Source organism: Trachypithecus francoisi, unplaced genomic scaffold (assembly GCF_009764315.1).
Source record: "Trachypithecus francoisi isolate TF-2019V2 unplaced genomic scaffold, Tfra_2.0 Contig00643, whole genome shotgun sequence".
NCBI classification, from domain to species: Eukaryota; Metazoa; Chordata; class Mammalia; order Primates; family Cercopithecidae; genus Trachypithecus; species Trachypithecus francoisi.
The window spans coordinates 59757-70438 of NW_022680789.1; the positions used below are offsets into that span (position 1 = coordinate 59757).

Below are 10682 nucleotides of genomic sequence, written 5' to 3' on the forward strand. Positions count from 1 at the left end.
ATGTATCATATCGCACACTTAAATCTTGTAAGGCTTGGAATGTCTACTTTATCGTGTTTCAATTAAACCTCAATGAAGGGTTATTTTAAAAAATAAAACACTATTTTTAAAAAACAGGCCATGCAAGGTGGCTCATGCCTGTAATCCCAGCACTTTGGCAAGCTGAGGCAGATGGAGCACAAGATCAGGAGTTCAAGACCAGCCTGGCCAATATGGTATAACCCCATCTCTACTAAAAATATAAAAATTAGCCAGGCGTGGTGGCAGGTGCCTGTAATCCCAGCTACTCAGGAGGCTGAGGCAGGAGAATCACTTGAACCTGGGAGGCAGAGGTTGCGGTGAGCCAAGATTGTGCCACTGCACTCCAGTCTGGGCAACAGAGCAAGACTCCGTCTCAAAAACAACAACAAACCCAAAAAACCACATGTAGTGCACAGTTGGAAAAGAAAATACTAGGTTTCATGGGTGATTGGCAACTAGCTGTAAGTGGAAGAAGTGCATTTTCCTTTCCTTCCAGGTCCCAGAGAAAAACCTCCATGCTGGGTTGATAGCAGCAGCTAGGATCAGTTGCCCAAGACTAGATTCTTGAGATGAAGACCGCCTGCAGCGTCTGACCTTTCCTGCAGGCTCATGTCCTAAAGCACCTTATTTGGGCTCAAATATCCTCCCTTGTAGGACAGAAAAGAAGTTCCCGGGTCTTGGTCACATTGGGCCTGTGGAGTACAGTATCTTTTCTACATATTTGCTTTTGATGTTCTCAGCATCCCTGCAAGGCAGGCTGAGGTGTGAGGAGTCTCAGTCCCAGGGAGCTGAAGGCAGACTGCAAGAGCTGGCTATGGGCCTGTACTCCTGGGCCTGGGCCGGCTGGGTTTTGCTCAGCCTGAGAAGTACTTCCAAACTCACTCCTCGCTAGTCTCTTGCAATCCTGTGGGAGGGCAAAGGCCAGATCATCATGGCTCCTTCCACCAACTAGCTGCAGATCAGGAAAGTGAGGTCCAGGGAGGTCCTGACTGGCTTTGCTCCAGGGACAATGAGGCTGGAGGTCTGTTCCCCACAGGAGGACCATGATGGTTCTCCTGCTTCAAATGGCCTCTTTGGAAGGGGCTTGCTCATGTAGGTGAATCCTGGGGCTGAGCAGCCTCAGTGACAGTCCCTGAGATGGCTGCAGGTGAGGGAGCAGCATGCAGGCATTAACGTCACAGACTGACACCAGGCCACCTGGACTTATACCCTGGCTCCTCCAGTTCCTGGCTCTTTGAACTTGGACAAGTAGTCCCCATTCTTTTTTTTCTTTTTAGAGATAGAGTCTCGCTCCATTACCCAGGCTGTGGTGCAATGGTGCCATCTCAGCTCACTGCAACCTCTGCCCCCCAGGTTCAAGCAATTCTCCTGCCTCAGCCTGCCAAGTAGCTGGGATTACAGGTGTTCACCACCATGCCTGTTTTTTTTTTTTTTTTTTTTTGTATTTTTAGTAGAGATGGGGTTTTGCCATGTTGGCCAACCTGGTCTCGAACTCCTGACCTCAGGTAATCCACCCACCTCAGCCTCCCAAAGTGCTGGGATTATAGGAGTGAGCCACAGTGCCCGACCGACAAGTCCCCTTTCTTAACCTCTTTCTGCCTCAGTCGACTCACCTGGAAAACAGAGCACCTACCTTCTTCAAATGAGAAGAGAATTAAAGGAGTATAAGGCCATCAGAACAGTACCTAGCCCAAGGGAGGCTATGGAAGTGCTTGTTGAATTAAAAAATGGCTTCATCTCTGGCCTAGTCCCAAAGGTGTGGGTTCCTGTCATTGCCACCCAGAGAGCCCTGGGTGGAGGCCCTGCTGACATCAAACAGTGCCTACCCTCCTCCCCTCAATGTGGTAGACACTTTCCAAAACTTATGTCATCTTTACTCCAGTGGGATAATGGGAGGCTTGGTGTACCTCGTTCCCAAGATGAGGGAACAGGCTCTGAGAGGACCACATCACCAGCAAGTGACAGGCTGGGACCAAGGCCAGGCCTGTCTGCCTCCTAGACTAGGCCTGTGTGAGGACCGGCCTGAGTATGGCCCACCTGCTTCCTCCTCCACTTAGAGCTTGGGCTGGAGCTGTCCTGGCCAGAGCTTTCTGCCTCACCAGGCTGCATGAGCCACAAGCTGCCACTTCCTGGAACTTGGTGGCCCTGCCCTGGACGGCCTTGCTGGTGGTCGTGAAGGCTCCATGAAAGCTGTGAACACCTACATGGCAGTGAGGCCAACCTTCCCCACTTGATCCGTTTCAGGCTCTGGCTTTGCTACACATCATGTGCTTCTGTCCAAGAGGGAGAGACTGAAACTATCTACTGCTGCCTGGATTCCCGCAGAGCTTGCCTGGGACACCAGCTCAGGTCCTCACGCACCATCCTGGTAGGAATCTCTCAGTGACAGTGGAAGGTCTGTGGGCTGGCTTAGGGCCAGTGGTGGGCAGAAAGCAGGGCACAAGGGACCAGAGAGCTTGGCATTTCTCCAACAGGAGTTTCAGGGAGAGCTCAGATGTCTGCTTATGTGACAGGTTTATCAGCCTGCCTGGCCCAGGGCCGGCTCTCATAGTTTTGATTTAAATAATAGATTGCTCACAGAATAAGTGCATGTTGGTTTAAGCTTTCATTTTCTCATAATCCTCTCCACTGGCCCCTCCCACCATCTACCCCATTTTGCCTCACTCTGGGGAGCCTGAACCCCCTGTTCCAGAGTAGGGGCATAGGGAAACATTTCTATGGCTACTGAACTGCTGGGCAGGGCCAGTCCCTAAAACAAGGAGAGCTGGGAGGGGGCTGGACCCCAGGATGGAGTGCTGAGAGCTGAAAGTCCTATTTAACAGAGGGGAGGGAGCAGAAACCCCAAAAAGGGAAAGGCCTGGCCAGGTCCCACGCAAGTCAGGAGCAGAGCTGGGCTGAACCGCGACATCTCTAGTCTCTCCAAAGACTTTGGGTAAGAAGTCCACCTAAAGCAGTGAGATCAGTGGGGCCTAAGGAAGATCCTTTCCCTCACTGCCTCCATCCCAGTCCCAGGACCCAACACTGTCCCGTCCTCACCCTCCTTGGCCATCTCCTTCTTTCCTGAGAAACTGTTATGCATCCAGCCAGCCTGGGAAAGTGCTGGAATCTGTGCACCATGAGGGATGGATACGCCGCTCACAGTCCTCTGTGGGCCATGGCTGTGAGGAAAAGTCAGAGCTGGTGGGTTGGGGTGTGTAGGTCCAGGAGGACCCCTGCCTCCTCCTTAGCCTTGGAGCCTCCCTCTGCTGCTGAGTTTCTCCTCATCTAGCAGGGGCCCACTGCCCCCAGACCTTACCTCCTGGCTCAGCACATGATTTCCTTACTCTGGGCCTCAGTATCCCCCCGGACATCTCTAAATTCCTTTCCCGCCTGCCCTGCCTGTCTCCTGGTTGGGCTGAACTGTAACTCCTCACACAGGGCTGAGGGTGACTGTGGCATCCGGCTTCTGGTTGGGAGCCCACCCTGATGGTGCGTGGGGAGGAATGGATACAGTTCCCCCTGCCAGGGACAGCCCTAGGACTGAGGCCCCCTGCTGCTGGCTATGTCCACCTCCAACCCCACATGCTCTCCCACATGGGGACCCCCAAGGCCTGGAGGGAACACACAAGCACTTTGTCTGTGCTAACCCCACTGAGCTGCCCTTCACCAAGTACAACAAGCCTAGGGCTGGGTACTGGGGGTGGCAGGCAGCACTGTACCCTGTGGGAGGCAGGCACCAAATCCTCCCACTTAGTCACGTGGCCCCTGCCTCTGGTCTATGCAGCCTTGTCCCCAGCCCAGAGAGCCCTGGTGGCAAGGCTGGCCGCCGGGGCTCGACATGAGCTTGCTGTGGGGCTCCATGTAAAGCTTTGCTCCTCCTGGGGCTCCCAACCCGCTCCTTCGCAGCTCCCCTTCTCAAGGAGCCCAAGCCCTGCCCTGCTGTGAGGGCCTGTTCCCTGGAGGCCTCCTTTAACTCCCCAGCCCACAGGGATGGACCCAGGACCCCCCACATCTTAGACTCCATGGGGGACTTCCCCAAGGAACACCTGGGGGAAGGTCAATGTGACCTTTGTCCCTCCCTTTTGGATAGACACAGCCACCCTTTCTCCCCACCCCAGCAGCAGGGCTGTTGCTCAGTGACCCTGAGGTCGGTGATACAGAAAAGCAGAGGCGAGTGTCACTCTTTATTTCAGGGTCCACACCCTATGGGTGTTGGGGCTCCTCTCACTGAGGAAAGGCTGAGCCTCTAGCCGGGGCTGGCCTCCTGGCCTCCTATGAGTCCATTCTCCTTCTGTCCCCTTAATCTCAGGCTGAGCATTTGCACTGGATCTCTGGGGGCCTGTGAGTCCTCCTTGACCTTCATCACCCACTACCATGTGCTTGAGAGCATCATAAGTCAGTAGCAATGAGCCAGGCGGGTGGTGGGTCACCTGGCGCAGCAGGCCTGGGGTTCGGGTCCCAGCCCAGCAGCTGTGGAGTCCCAGGTGGAGGCAGGGGTGGTGGCCTGGTTCACAAGCAGGTCATGGGAGATGGGGTCGACCAGGTTGAGGAAGGCCACATCTCTGTAGAGGATGTCAGTAAGGAGGGTCCCCTCAAGGTCCTGTGAGTGGTGAAGAGAGAGCTGAGTGAGCCCGTCGGGTCTCCCATCTCCAGGCGCCACCCCAGCCAGCCAGATGCTGCTTATTGCTGTTCCTGTCTCTCCATCTCCTCCCTAAGGTTGGCTGTATTCTCCCCACAAGGGGCCATGGGCCAACCATCCAGTGGTGGGTGGACCCTTTCTTTTTTTGCTTATGTATTTATTTTTTGAGACAGGGTCTTGCTCTGTCACCCAGGCTAGAGTCTAGTGGTGTGATCTCGGCTCATTGTAACCTCTGCCTCCTCAAGGGATCCTCCCACCTCAGCCTCCTGAGGAGCTGGGGCTATAGACAGGTACCACTACACTCAGTGAATTAAACATTTTTTTTTGTAGAGATGGGGTCTCACTATGTTACCCAGGCTGGTCTCAAACTCCTGGGCTCAAACGATCCTCCCAAAGTGCTGGGATTACAGGTGTGAGCCACTTGGCCTTCGTGGACCCTTTGGATAAGTACAGGGAAGGGGCATGGGAGCCATCAGGGAAGTGATAAGTGAATCCCAGAACCCTTAGACCAGTTCCCTCGAGGTGAAGTGTTGCGCTGTGACACTGCCTTCTCTGGGCTTAGGGCTTATCCATGCAATTCTCCTCTTATGGAGGGAGGTTTGCTCCCTTTTGACCCCCTCAAATTCCCCTGTTCCCCAGCGTTCCCTTCAGACCCTTTGCCTTCCCACCTATCCCTTGGTTTTCCTGAGCTGCAGCCAGCATCTGTTGGTGGACAGGTCTGGATCCTTCCCTTGGGGACGGATCTCTCTCTCAGATGTCTCAAAGGCATGCTACCCTGAAGCCGGCCTCACCACCCATGCCCCATGCCCCAGTTCAGTGTAGGGCACCTCCATGCCCATCTTCCCAGGTACTCGGCCAGAAGCCCTGGAATCCCCCAACACTCTTCCCTCCTCCTCTCTCCCCCAGCTCACCTAGTCATCCCTTCTCTCTCCCCACCACTCCTGCCAGGATTCAGGCCTCCAGCCCCCTCTCCTACCCATCCCTCACCCCACCACCTGCACAGACCTGCCCTGGCCTTCCTGCCTCACTCCTCCACTTTCTCCTCCTGTCTCTTCCCACAGGACTGGTGTGGGGCTGAACACTCTTTCAGAGGGTCTCTCTCTCTCTCTTTTTTTTTTTTGTGACAGAGTTTTGCTCTTGTTGCCCAGGCTAGAGTGCAATTGCTCACCGCAACCTCCATCTCCCAGGTTCAAGCAACTCTCCTGCCTCATCCTCCTGAGTAGCTGGGATTACAGGCATGTGCCACCATGCCCAGCTAATTTTGTATTTTTAGTAGAGACAGGGTTTCTCCATGTTGGCCAGGCTGGTTTCGAACTCCCAGCCTCAGATGATCTGCCTGCCTCGGTCTTCCAAAGTGCTGGGATTACAGCTGTGAGCCACTGTGCCTGGCCCAGACGGTCTCTTTAGAGGACACGTAAACAGCTGATGGGGCAGCCACAGCGAGGAGGGGCCTCTAGACCCCATGTGGGCCTTCTCCAATCCTTAGGTGAAGTGGGTCCCAAGCACAGGAAGTTGGGCCAGGCAGGGAAGTCCGTGGGTCACAGCTGCAGGGTCCCTGCAGGTTATGGAGCAGGACAAGCCCCTCCCTGGACCTCAAATCCCAACCTCTGAGACAGAAAGAGGTGACCTAGCTGGTCTCTGAGGATCCTTCTTTCCCTCCAGTTTCCCAGCTAAAATGCCCAACTGGTGTCTTGGGCTCCAGACAGCATCACAGTCTGAGATCCCTGCCTCTGGTTGCCTGGCTGATTCAGTGCTGCTCTGCTGTTTGCCACGGATGCCAGCTAGAGAAGATCCAGAAGGAAGGCTGGCTGATGAGCCTGGCAGACCCAGACAGGGCCCCAGACCACAACCTGCCAGCCTGCCTTCTGAGGGGCTAGACAGCTCCATTTTTCCAGCCTGCTGAACCCAGAGTTGGAGGAGATTGAGAAAGGAAGACAGGAAGAAGGGCTCTGGCCCTGGCTTGCCCCACATTTTCTCTGTGGGCCCTGGGATGACCACTTCGCCCCATGCCTCAGTTTCCCCATTTCTAATTATCTACCTTCTGCAGGCCAAGCATCTGCATGGCAGACTTTCCGCTCACAGGATGGGGCAGGTAGTGGTGGTAGCTGTTGCAAGGGGTGGGGATGGGCTGGTGAGAGAAGTGGCTTCCCCAGGTGATGAGGGGGACCAGCATCCCGGGACAACCCAGGGCTTGGGTTCTGGGTTTAGTGTACCTGGTGTGTGTAGGAGCAGGGCCACCACCGGACGGAGTGTTGTGATGCACAGATGCTGGGGGTGTGTACTCTAAGAGCATGAGCTGCCTGCTGGAGAACTGGTGATGCATGCGATGGCTCTGTGTGGGCTGCCATGGTGTCTTGGGGTGAGGTTGCACCCGCAGACCAGCCCTGGGTCCTCTCCAGGGTCCACCAGTGCCTCCCTGATCCTGGAAGAGGGGGAAGCTACCCTCGTCCACTGTCTCTCAATACAAGATGATTCGCCCTCACTTGCCACTCCTCCCGGGCCCCTCCCATCTTGCCAGGGCCTGAATCTGGGCTCTTAGCTCCAGGCTGGGGCCACCCTCAACACACACAACCCCTCTCAAACCCCAGAGACCCGGACACACTCAGCGGCCCCCTCCTCCACACACGGTCCGCCGGCCTCACCCAGCCCTCACGCCAGCCGGCCGCCCTCTGGCCCACTCAAGACCCGGCGCCCAGCAGCCCGTCGCGCCCTCGGAACCCGTCCGCGCGCGCCCGAGACCAGCTCCGCCTCGCCTCCCAGCCCATCTATGCCTACAACCCATAACCCCGCGCCTCCTAGACCCCCAGACCCTCCCTGGCCGCCAGCCCTGGGGCTGCCGCCTCCTTCTCTCACCTGGCGCAGGAGCGGCAGCAGCTGCCGGGCGCGCTCTGACCGCCGCTCGCGTAGCGTGGACTGGATCACGTGGAGCCACCGCACTCAGAGCTCGAAGGGCGCTGGCGCAGCCGGCCGCCGCCCCGGCCTCGGAGCCAGCCTCGGGCGGGCCAGACAAGCCAGCCGGCCCAGCCGCGACCCCATGGCGGCAGCGGGTCGGGCGCCGAATCCACAGGAGGCCGCCCCTAGTCGCCCCGCCCCCATCCACCCCGGCCCCGCCACGTCCGGACCCTAAGGCTGAGCGCCCGCCCTATCCCGCGCCGGAGCTAGTCCAGTGGGTTCCTCGGTTTGGCCGGGTCTCACTGGAGGAGGCCCTGCCTGCGTCACTCTTGGCGCTAGAGCTCTGTCCCGAGAGCTTGGAGCCGCCAAGGGAGACGCGAGCTCGGCCGGGACGAGGTGGCTTTTGGCACCTCTCTACCCTCTGGCCCCAGTGCTGACTGGGGAATAGTCGCTTTGACGGTGCAAAGAGCGTTCTAGGCGGGTGTGGGGGTTCCACTGCTTGTGCCAGCCTTAGTTATTGTCACCCCCCCACCCCCGCCCGGTTTTAGAAATCTGCCCTGCATGGTGAATCTCCGTCTCTACTAAAATACAAAAATTAGGCCGGGCGCCATGGCTCATGCCTGTAATCCCAGCACTTTAGGGGGCCGAGGCAGGCGGAACCCAAGGTCAGCAGTTCGACCAGCCTGGCTAACATGGTGAAACCCAGTTTTTACTGAAAATACAAGAAATTAGCCGGGCGTGGTGGCAGGCGCCTGTAATCCCAGCTACTGAGGAGGCTGAGGCTGGAGAATCGCTTGAACCTGGGAGGCGGAGGTTGCGGTGAGCCGAGATGGCACTATTGCACTCCAGCTTGGGTGACAGAGCGAGACTCCATCTCAAAAAAAAGAAAGAAAAAAGGAATCTTCCCTGCAGCTGGCAGTTGTGGTGTAGGACCTGCTCACACTGCATGGGCACTCCTGCACTGGCAAATATTTACTGCCACCTGCTTCTTGATTTGGGGCAAGCCCCCACCTCTGACTCCAGCCTGGGGAATAAACCGGATGAAGAGTGAGGTTAACCGTTAAGCCCAGCTCTGGGCAGGCTGGCAGCAGGCGGGCTGTATCTGCCACTGGCTTCAGTCTTCCTCCCTGACAAGAGGTGGGGCGGGGGGTGGGGGGCAGGCAGGGTTAGGTGGGGGCCCTGGTTCCTCTGAGGACCAGGGTGAGGTACGGACCCACCCAGCTCAAGGAGTATCCCACTTCCCAGGGTTCCCTCAGCAGAAATCTAGGTCTCTGTTGGAGGCCTGCTGGGCCCCTGCAGCCCCAGTCCCAACTCTGGGATCCTCACAATGTTTGAGGCCCTGATCTGCAGTCCCCACTTCCCCAAGCAAGGAGCATGTGTCTAGCCTGTGATGGGTACCTGTTGTGCAGGAAGGGCTGAGCACTGTCCAAGGGCATATAGTGAGGGATGACAGCCAAGCTCCCGTGTGTGTGTGTGTGTGTGTGTGTGTGTGTGTGTTAATTACCCTATGAAGATTCAAGGTTCCTTCCTTTGGATCTGTCATCCTGTGGGGCTAGGCCCCTGAGACAAGGCAGAGGACAGCAGGATGTCTTAGCTCTTGATCATCCACGGACCCCCAACCCCTGTTGGGCCTGTGCCTATATCCCCTTCTCTCCTGGCACCTGCCAGCTGGACATAACAGCCTCTCCTCCCGCTTCAGTACAGCCAGTATTGTCCTGGGGCCACCTTGGCACCACAGGTTTCCTCCTTGGCAAACTTGCATGACGGCTTTGCCTGCCCTCCCCCAGGGCCAAGGTGCTGTTGCTGAAGTGGTGACTGAAGTGGGTCAGAGCTTTAAGCAGCAGCCCCAGTGCCCCAGGGACCTCCTAGACCCCCTGCCCAGAGCAGGCAGCCAGTAAGCCCTCCTCCCCTTCCCCTGCAGCCTCAGGGCTGGAGCCAGAGCTGGGAGGGCTCCCAGATCCTGACCATATCCTCCCAGAGACTGAGCCAGGCCTGGACACTGTCCCCTTGAATGTGAGAAGACTGGGCAGGGGGAGGGGAGGGAGGAGGGGATGGAGGGCTGAACCTCGAGCCATGAAAAGGGCAACCTAGGCAGTGGTGTGGGGGAGTGCCCAGAGCTTAGAGTCCTGTGGAAGGCAGAGAACTGCCCCAGCCCCTGCCTCTCATCCCCCACCCTCTGTGTCACTGGCTGAGGGGTTCCTAGAGGACGTTTTTCCAGCCAAAGGGGGTGGGGTGGTGGCTGGGCCTAGATCCTTGGATGGGCTTTTCTCTGCCTGCTTGCAGGGCGCCTAGGGTAAATGGGCTCTTGGAGACAATTTCTGGCCTAACCTGACTTGAACAGGAACCCGCGGAGGCAGAGCTATCCCCTCAGGCGTGGGGGCGTGATTCCACCTCGCCAGCCATGTGTTCCACACGGAAGGCTGCTGGTCCGTCTCCCTGGGGTTACCCTGAGCAGCAGAGCTGTGCTTGTTGAGACCCAGGGGGTGGAGGGATTGCGATATTGTCCTCTCAGTTCCTAGAGCTGATGTGGGAGCTCACGGGCTTGTCCTGGATCCTTTAGAGTAGCCCTGCCATCCCTAGGAGTCAGTGAGGTCAGAGGTTGGGAGCTGGAGAATCAGGTAGGGAGGACACAGCTAGACCTCAGGCCCTGATGGGAATGTACTAGGCTCCAAGTGGGACCTGCTAGGAGACAGGAAATGATGACAGCCACACCTTTGGAGTCTCAAGCCCTCTGCCACCCATGCAGCAGCCCAGTTCAAATGACAGGAACACAAGGTCCCAGTTGGCTCAGTGGGCTGGTAGAGGGCTGTAGCCAGGGCTGGAACTGGCCTTGCACTGCCTCTGGGCCCTTCTCTACCCACCTGGTGGTATTCTTCAAGCCTAGGAGGAAAAAAGGCCAGCTCAGGGTTAATGTAACCTCAGCATGTAGCTGGGTGGCACTGAGCCTCCCGGCAGCCACTGTAAAGAAGGACACAGAATGGTTTGGGGGGCATTCACTGGGAGGAAGGAAGCAGATGGATACTCTAAGGAGTCAGGATGTCCCCTGTGCTTGCTCTACAGTTATGGGTTGTCAACCTTCTGCAGGGCCAGGAATTGTCATGAGGCTGTAGTAGGCAGCAGAACTTGGCAGGGTGGGGTGAGATCACAGGTA

General features: G+C 57.1%; 1 pseudogene across 1 annotated transcript; it reads right to left on the reverse strand.

Annotated features, from left to right (window-relative positions):
* Positions 1–4170: 4170 nt before the first annotated feature.
* Positions 4171–7976, reverse strand: LOC117087313 (annotated as a pseudogene). The gene is made up of 2 exons (XR_004438755.1): positions 6853–7976; positions 4171–4600 (listed from the first exon to the last, which is right to left on the reverse strand). The product of XR_004438755.1 is annotated as an uncharacterized LOC117087313 (transcript).
* Between the last annotated feature and the right edge of the window lie 2706 nt (positions 7977–10682).